We start from the raw sequence: 9,972 nt of genomic DNA, 5'->3' as shown, positions 1-9,972 counted from the left end.
TGAACTGCTGCTGTCAATTTAGTTCTCATAAAAGCACAAGTGAGGCAACACATAGAGTCGTGATTCCTGAGCCCTGGTCTGTGAAACCCCAGGGTGTCTCCAATTATTTCCAGGAGGGGGCTGAGGGTGTCATGAAATTCTCTGAGAAAACTAATTCCAATCCACTTCAATTTGCAAAATTGCAGGCCACACAGCACTTTGATTAAGAAGGACATTTCAGAAAATCAAGTGAGTCACAGGAGGGGTATTGAGCATGGAAAAACAAACAAACAAAAAATTCTGTGCAGAAATTCATAACCAATTATAGTTCTCCTTCTTTTGTCCACATAGCAGGTGGTGACTTCTATTGCAATCCCAATACTTAGGTAGATGCGAAAGGTGCTAAGGAGAAGAAAATCAGGAAATCTCTTATCTATTGAGAATTTGCAATGTGCAGAGCACTGCAAGAGAAGTTTTTGCATATTCCATTTCATATCATGCCTACAACATGCTTACGAGGTAGAACCAATATGAAAGAAAGCTGAGAGCATAGAGACTCTAAATCAGTCGCCCAACATCCCAAGCGGACAAAGCATGGAGCTGGAAGCTGAGCGTATATCTCTCTAAGTTCAAAGCTTATATTTTTCTCATTAGTATATTTTCATAAATAGGGTATGAGAATCCACAAAGAGGATATGACCTGACCAGAAAGAAAACCACTTGAGAACCCAAGGACAGTTAAGTAGATATTAAACAATAGAGGGGTGCTGAATTTTAAAGTAAATATATAGATGGAGAGATATCAATGTGGGCTAGGAGAAATAAAAGGATATTTCATGAACTAATGTGCTTAAGACCTTGAAGAGTGAGTAAAGTTGGAAGACACTGAGAAGGGCAAAAAGGGGACTTTAGGTAAGGGAATAGGTCAGAGAATTTAGTTGGATGTGAGAAAGGCCACCTTGGTGGTAGGGAGGTTTGATTGCCCAGAGTGGCCAATCTGGGGAGAGTAATTGTGGAAATCCACTGAGTTAAGCAGTGTATGGCCAGGCCAAGACCATGAGCCCTTGACAGACAGCTGCTCCTTGACTAACCTAGTTGTTTTTCATGGATGTTAACTACCTACTCTGTGTGCAGGAGGCGGCCAGGAAAAAGCTCTGTTGGAAATTAGTTGTCTGGGGAGTCCTAGCATCTTCACCCACCTGTGACTGAACAAGCCACTGAGTCTCACTTAATCCAAACTGTCCTTATATCTTGAAATGAAACCATAACAATATTTGTATGATTGCTGAAATGATAATTTACAACCCTGATCTCTTAACTGATTTCCAGGCCTCTGACTTCAAGTATCTATATGACAGCTCCAATGTCTAATCAGACATTGTAATTTAATATGCCCAATGCAACTCTTGATTCCAGCCCTTCCCTGAACAAAGCACACAATATAAAACATAATCTTTTTTCTTTAATGCTACTTTGGCCATGTCATTTTGCTTTCTTCTTCCGTCCCTGAAAACTTTTGTGCAATCAAATATCCAAAACATAGCCAAAATGTACTCTAAAAGAATGTAAGTTCCTATCTTTAAAATACTGAAACTAAAGGTGAAGAAAGTTTTTTGGTGGGAATATGCAAAGTGATTGCCCCTTAGAAATGAGGTGGTGCATCAAGGAAAAAATATCCAGCGGGGAATTTACTGACCTAACATGTTGGGTAGACCATGAAACTTCAGGTACTGGTTTTGGCAAATGTGGTAGACAGGACTATTGTTGAAAACTTTTCACCCCTTCCATAATTCTATGTAGGAATGGACTTCTCTGCCCCTTAATTTTGAGCCCAGTTATTGAGCATTTTCGGATGATATGAAACAGGCTGCAGGCAGTTTTGAAATCTGCTCTGAGAAGCTTAGCTGCTGTTCTGAAGGAGGAAAAGAGACACATGAGAAAAATTGGATCCAACATGTAGCCTAAAACCAAGCCTAGACAAGTCCAGGCCAGACCAACTGAATCCCAACCAGTGTGAAGTCAAGTAATTGTTGTCTTAAAGCAATAATTTTTGAGTGGTTTGTTAAGCAGCATTGTGGCAATTTCTGATTGATACAAAATTGTGAGAAAAGTTGAGGACTTAAAAATATTAAAAAATTCAATTTACTGAATGAGCGAGCATAGGACATTACAAGCAGATAATTAATGATTAAATAGGGAAAAAAAATTTCTTCATTTAAAATATTTATTGTCTTCACTTTGACATAACTCCTCTCTCTAATAGTATTATTTTAATTCACTCCCTGACTCACTTATTCATTTATTCAAAAGTATATATATTGAGTGATATAGCCACATATGTGTCAAGATTATGGCAGGAAAAAATATATATACTAGGTTCCTTGTGCATGAATTTGCGCACCAGTCAGGTCCCTCAGCCTAGCCTGTGGGATCGGGCTGAAACCAGCTCTCCGACATCCCCCAAGGGGGTCCCAGATTGCAAGAAGGTGCAGGCCAGACTGAAGGACCCCGCCAGAGCACAGTTGTACCAGGGAGGGACACGGGAGGTTGGCCAGCCAGGGAGGGACTGGGGGAGGGCTCCGGGGCATGTCAGGCCCTTCTCACTCAGTCTTGATCAGCAGGACCCCAGCAGCAAGCTAACCTACTGGTTGGAGTGTCTGCCCCCTGGTGGTCAGTAAACATCATAGTAGTGTAGCATCCATAGCATATCATTAGCACATTATCCTTCTGTTGGTTGAACAGACACTTAGCATATTAGGCTTTTATTATATAGAATATGGCAGCCTTGGTATCCAGAGTTTCTAATGCACTTTTCTGCAAACTCTTCCAAGATGTACTACTACACCCCCAGCTTTCTACCGTACTCCAGACATATATTTCAAAATGTCCTCAGAATCTCTTGGATATCCCAGAGGTATCTTGAATTCGACATATCCAAATATTAGTTTATTAACTCTCTTGCCTTTTAACCAAGAATCTACTCCTCTTCATGTCTTTCCCACATGTAAATCTTCCATCAGTTCACTCAAGCCAGGAAATCTGGAATGTTAATTTCATCCTTCTTATCCTATTCCCAATCAAGCTTCTCCCACCATCAAGTGTATCTTGTAAATGTCCCTTTGGGCAATTCTCTCCTATCACATGTTGTCACTACTCCAAGAAAAGTCTCCATTCCATGAGAACAGCGTTTTTGTGTGTGTGAGAAATAAGTTATGAAAAATATGTAAGGAGTTTATACAGTTTCTAATACAAGTATATCATTAGTTTTTCTCTGCTAGATAATTCATAGTCACTACTGAACACTAGCAGAAATGCCATCTCTATGCTGAGAATGAGTATAACAAGATCTAGGGGATGGTAAGTTGACAGGCCTAAGGAGACAGAAATATTTCTCCTAGCAGTTTATCCTGTGAGCCATAAAAAAGAGGGGGAAAGGAGAGACTTAAACAGATTACTTGCACATAGAACCAGTTTTAATTTCAAAACTTTAATGCATAACTCAGAAATTAGAGCATTACGTTTATTTCTTTGGAATTCCTACCAAGTATTTTACAAAGAATCTTCTGACAGAGTAGTTTATTTAGAGAAGGAAACACCAGACCTTCAGAACCTCAATTTGCCTTTATTAAAATAAATGAACTTTGGCTTTGTTTGTGCTTAATCTTGGCTGGAAATTTACATTACCCAATCAGGAGTTAATAAGCCCCGCAGGGGAAATCAAGTGTCACATAAAAATTCCACAGGAAATCCACCAATAAATCAGTGCAGGCAAGGCTGAATATATGGAGATTGCGAGGCCTTCTAAAGTCTATTAAAAACCTTTCAATCCTGTTTTAGACAAAACATAAAGGAGGGTTGGGAACTCTGTCATTCCTGAGAGGCCCTTCAATAACTACAGACTAATATTTAATCATCAAAAATGTCTATATATCCAAAATTAAGTCATTTAGGCTTGGTATATATAACACATTAATTTTATATAAACTCATATTCTGACATAAAGTAGTTTACATAAGAGGGAAATAAAATCTTCTGGAGCTGAGCACACAACATTGCTCCTCTATCCATCCTTTATCAAAAAAGGGTTGTGATGCCCTGACTGGTTTGGCTCAGTGGATGGAGCATCGGCCTGCGGACTGGAGGGTCCCGGGTTCGACCTTGGTTGTGGTCACATCCCCAGTTGGGGTTGTGCAGGAGGCAGCTGATTGATGTTTCTATCTTATTGATGTTTCTGACTCTCTATCCCTCTCCCTTCCTCTCTGTGAAAAGTCAATGGAATATATTTTTTAAAAAAAGGATTGTGATGATGGTTTACTATAGCATTTGGAAAGCAGTTCATGATGACATCTTCCCCCCCACTCCCCGTGCCACCCCCGGCCTGCCACAATACCTGTGAAGACACTAACAGAGGTGAGAAATCCCATCTCTGAAAATTAGACATGACTGTCAATTTTACTGCCACGATTTCAGAGGAATTTCTATCACCCACATCTGAAGGCAAGAGATGGAAAAGCACTAGACTTAGAATAAAAAGGTTGTAAGTAGGATGGTCCCTAATTGTTTCTACCATTTTTTGGTCCTTATTTCACAAGTTCATATTGTGCAATATGCTGAATATTGAGTAAGCTGTTACCGACCTCACCCCTATCATTGAATGCCAACTTGTCATTTGATTATGTGCCTGCGGAGCCGGGGGCCTCCCAAATGCTGCTACTTTTAATACCCCTCCTCTATAGAAATTTTCCTTTTTAAGGAAACTTCAAGAAGACTATTGGGAAGGAAGTAAACTAAAATGGTGGACAATTGCACTCCTGAAGGTAGGAAAAAGTCGTAAGTAAAAGTGGTGTCTGCCGAAACCGGTTTGGCTCAGTGGATAGAGCGTCGGCCTGCGGACTGAAAGGTCCCAGGTTCGATTCCGGTCAAGGGCATGTACCTTGGGTGCGGGCACGTCCCCAGTGGGAGATATGCAGGAGGCAGCTGATCAATGTTTCTCTCTCATCGATGTTTCTAACTCTCTATCTCTCTCCCTTCCTCTCTGTAAAAAATCAATAAAATATATTTTAAAAAAAGTGGTGTCATGGTCTTGGTGATAAAGAACTCTTGCAATGGCTCATCCAGCTATAAATTTTCATCCTGTCAAACCACACACAGCAGCAGAGGATCAGGGGCTGGAGAGAGTAAACAATCACTTCTTGTACAGCAAAGTTGAACCCTGCAACAGGGGGAGTCCCATGGACTTTGAAAGGGAGGCTGACCAGCACTCAAATGAACTGTGAGGCCAAAATAAATCCATGTACGCTGTTTATTGTCAAGTACCAAAAACAAAAGGAAAACAAACACACAGGAAACACTCTGGGCCATCTGTATGTAGATGAAGAAAGCAGACCCTTCGGGCACTCTGCGCAGCACCATGCAATCAGCAAGAAGAGTATCTTATGAAAGGCAGCAAACAGGGAGCTGAGAAGGGAGTGGTTCATCCATTTCCTAAGGAAGATTGTTGTGATGCGGAGGCCCCAGCTTTGTTCAATGTAAGAAACATTGGAAAAAACACATGTTATGAGAACCCAAGGAACCAAACTTACCTCTGACAGTATCAAGAGTTGTGTTTGCGAAGTGAGCTTAGCTGAGCTATAGAACAATGAAGTTGCACTTAGAAAATTCAAGATAACCACTGAAGATGTTCAGGGCAAAAATTGCTGGATTAGTTTCCATGGCTTGGAGCTTACCTGTGACAAAATGTGCTCCATGGTCAAAAAATGGCAGACCATGATTGAAGGTCATGTTGATGCCCAGACTACTGATGTTTATTTGCTTCATCTATTCTGTGTTGGATTTACTAAAAAATAATTTTAAAAAAATGCAGCAATCAGATTCAGAAGACCTCTCATGCTCAGCATCAACGGGTTCATCAAGTCTGGAAGAAGATGATGGAAATCATGACCTGAGAGGTGTAGACAAATGACCTGAAAGAAGTGGCCAGCACATTGACTCCAGACAGCATTGGAAATGATGTAGAAAAGGCTTGCCAACCTATTTATCTGCTCCATGATGTTTTGTTAGAAAAGTCAAAATGCCGAAGAAGCCCAAGTTTGAACTGGAGAAAGTCATGGAGCTTCATGGTGAAGGCCGAAGTTCAGGGGATGAGACAGGTGCTAAAATTGAATGCACTGATGTATATGAACCCCCAATCCTAGAACAAAAGTCAGACATTTAGTGATACAAATAAAAATATTACTTGTTATTTAAAAAAAGAAAAGAATATTATCCTAAAGAGCCAATGAGAGGACTAACAGACCTTCCCTTCATCAAATATAACTCACCGAAGCAAATATGCATATTACAGAAAGACCAGCAATGAACAGGAATAGACTTCGCCTCACTCGTGTGGTTTTAAAATACCATACTTTTTTATCCTGTAGAGCCTAGGCCATTTTTACAAATGACTTAGAGCATATTAAATTATTCTATGATTTGTGGCAGAGAATGAAAAATGAGGTTCTCTAAAATGAGGTTATCTGTATTCTCCACATTAAGATCTGTCCTGAGAATTAGAAAGTTGGAACAAAAGAGAGCTCTTTTCCCTTTCTAAAATTCTTAAGTTACTGCACAGTGATGTGATTCCCATGTTCCCACTTGCTTCCTATTGGAAATTATACATTAATTTTATTTTAAAAGTTCTCACATTGGAAACTAAGATACAAAAGCTTGACTTAATAAGTCCCCCATATCAGGTTGGTCCATTAACTTCTCTCAGTCCCCATTTCCACCCCTTTAGAAGGAAGTGTTGGGACTTAATCCATGCATTTCTACTATAGTCTGTGGAGTTGAGGAGCTCTAGGATTGGATTTAGGAGAGAGGTAATTGGATAGGTCTCCAATCCCTGCCATGGTTTCAACGAGGGAAGTTTAGCATCACATAGTGCTCTTCTGCATGAGAATACATCATGTTTTAATTTTCCACAGAAATAGAAGCAATAGGAGATTGATTAAGCAGATCTATTATAAGCAACTGGATCACATAATTATAGAGCTTGAGAAGTCCTACTGTCTGCTGTCTACAGACGAGACCCAGGAAAGCCAGTGGTATAATTCAGTGTAAGTCTGAGAGCCTGAGAGCCAGGAACAGTAGGGGCAGAAAAGAGGAGATGGATGCTTCTACTCAGGCAAAGGGGAATTCATCCTGCCCCCAACTTTTTGTTCTACTCAGGCCTTCAAGATATTGGATGATGGTGAGCTCCCACAATGCAGAGGGAAGATTGCTTCACCAAGTCCTGCTGAGTCAAATGGAAGTTTTATCCAGGGCAAAATGGCCATGCCATTGAATAATTTTTTTTTATTTTAAAATGGATTGATTCTAAGTCAACTCTTTTTTTTTTTTTTTTTTTTACTTTTTTTTTATATCTTGGAAATCTTTAATATTGTTGCAAACATGGGACTTCAAACGATTCAGTTTATGTCCACAGAAAATACCACATTAGAAGATTTTTGTAAATTTATGAATCTCAAGATGTGTCCTATTAGTATAATATCACAAGTATAAAATATCTTGGCCATGGCCATAGAGTTGGATTACATAGGTTACATAGGGTGATAAAGAAGAATTAGGTAACTTGAATTATGAAAGACCCTGGATTCTCAGCATTTTTTCAGGTGAGTCACTATGCTTTTTATTATATCTTGGTGTAAACAACAATATTGCAATAATATGAAACTGGATTTTCATACATAATGATTTCTTACCTGAAAATTTCAAGGATATAAATAGTTGGAGGCTCATATGTAATTCTTCAGAATACATTAAATTAACCAAAAAGGGAAAGGGCAGTTCTATAACTTATTTAGACATTGAGCCAGATAATTTTGTATGGTTTTCTGCAGCATCATATATTTTGTCAAGGTGTTCATTGGTTGAAGCTGGTTTTGTTTGCATGTTTTATGCAGACGCTATTCTCCATCTCGTTTCCACTCTTTGTCTTTTCTAATAGAGAGAAAATGTGATTTTAGGTAAACGTAATGCACACAAATTTAAGATTTTAATTGCCTACACTAAAAAAGTAGCATAGCAATATGGGAGATTTTTGCTTATTTGGAAATTTAGTTTCTAATCCTTTATTCTAATATCTTGGCTTAAGATCTATCTTTGTGTCCTTTGCAACTCAGATTTTTTGGCCAATATTTAAATCAATATTTCTTATTTTCAGTGTATTTATATAAAATGAAATATCAACCAAATTATTTTTTAGTCTAAGTCTGCGCTTTGTTTACAACATGTTATTTATGACAAAAATCATTTTGGTTAGCGGTGGTGTCATTTCACAAATCGGAAGCACAGATCTCTTTTTCAAAATAGTATTTTTATTTTTATTTTTATTTTTTTTTTATTGCTTAAAGTATTACAAAGGGTATTACATATGTATCCATTTTATCCCCCCACCCTAGACAGTCCCCTAGCCTCCCCTATCACCCAGTGTCTTATGTCCATTGGTTATGCTTATATGCATGCATACAAGTCCTTTAGTTGATCTCTTACCCCACTACCTCCTGCCCCCCAACCCTCCCCGGCCTTCCCGCTGCAGTTTGACAATCTGTTTGAGGCAGCTCTGCCTCTGTATCTATTATTGTTCAAAAGTTTATAATGGTCTCTATTGTCCATGAATGAGTGAGATCATGTGGTATTTTTCCTTTATTGACTGGCTTATTTCACTTAGCATAATGCTCTCCAGTTCCATCCATGAAGTTGCAAATGGTAAGAGTTCCTTCCTTTTTACAGCAGCATAGTATTCCATCGTGTAGATGTACCACAGTTTTCTAATCCATTCATCTACTGATGGGCACTTAGGCTGTTTCCAGATCTTAGCTATGGTGAATTGTGCTGCTATGAACATAGGGGTGCATATATCCTTTCTGATTGGTGTTTCTGGTTTCTTGGGATATATTCCTAGAAGTGGGATCACAGGGTCAAATGGGAGTTCCATTTTCAGTTTTTTAAGGAAACTCCATACTGTCTTCCATAGTGGCTGCACCAGTCTGCATTCCCACCAGCAGTGCACAAGTGTTCCTTTTTCTCCACAACCTCTCCAGCACTTGTCGTTTGTTGATTTGTTGATGATAGCCAGTCTGACAGGTGTGAGATGGTACCTCATTGCTGTTTTGATTTGCATCTCTCGGATGATTAGTGACTTTGAGCATGTTTTCATATGTCTCTTGGCTTTCTGAATGTCCTCTTTTGAGAGGTGTCTATTTAGGTCCTTTGCCCATTTTTTGATTGGATTGTTTATCTTCCTTTTGTTAAGTTGTATGAGTTCCCTATAAATTTTGGAGATTAGGCCCTTATCAGATATGTCATTGGCAAATATGTTTTCCCACACAGTGGGTTTTCTTGTTGTTTTGTTGATGGTTTCTTTTGCTGTGCAGAAGCTTTTTATTTTGATGTAGTCCCATTTGTTCATTTTTTCTTTAGTTTCAAGTGCCCTAGGAGCTGTATCAGTGAAGAAATTGCTTCGGCATATGTCTGAGATTTTGTTGCCTTTGGATTCTTCTAGAATTTTTATGGTATCCTGTCGTACATTTAAGTCCTTTATCCATTTTGAGTTTATTTTTGTGTATGGTGTAAGTTGGTGGTCTAGTTTCATTTTCTTGCATATATATGTCCAATTTTCCCAACACCATTTATTGAAGAGACTATCTTGGCTCCATTGTATGTTCTTGCCTCCTTTGTCAAATATTAATTGAGCATATTGGTTCGGGCCGATTTCTGGGCTCTCTATTCTATTCCATTGATCTATATGCCTATTCTTGTGCCAGTACCAGGCAGTTTTGAGAACAGTGGCTTTGTAATACAACTTGATATCTGGTATTGAGATCCCACCTACTTTGTTCTTTTTCAGGATTGCTGCAGCTATTCGGGGTCTTTTTTTATTCCAGATGAATTTTTGGAAAGTTCGTTCTAGATCTCTGAAGTATGCTGTTGGTATTTTAATGGGAAGTGCGTTGA

The 9,972-nt window shown here is 38.9% G+C and overlaps 1 pseudogene; it reads left to right on the top strand.

The window, feature by feature from the left end:
• The first annotated feature begins 4,319 nt into the window (after positions 1–4,319).
• On the top strand, positions 4,320–6,193 carry LOC132216281 (small ribosomal subunit protein eS1-like; annotated as a pseudogene).
• Positions 6,194–9,972: the final 3,779 nt, after the last annotated feature.

The sequence above is a fragment of the Myotis daubentonii genome, chromosome 15 (genome assembly GCF_963259705.1).
Source record: "Myotis daubentonii chromosome 15, mMyoDau2.1, whole genome shotgun sequence".
NCBI classification, from domain to species: Eukaryota; Metazoa; Chordata; class Mammalia; order Chiroptera; family Vespertilionidae; genus Myotis; species Myotis daubentonii.
This window is presented reverse-complemented; position numbering and strand designations above follow the sequence as displayed.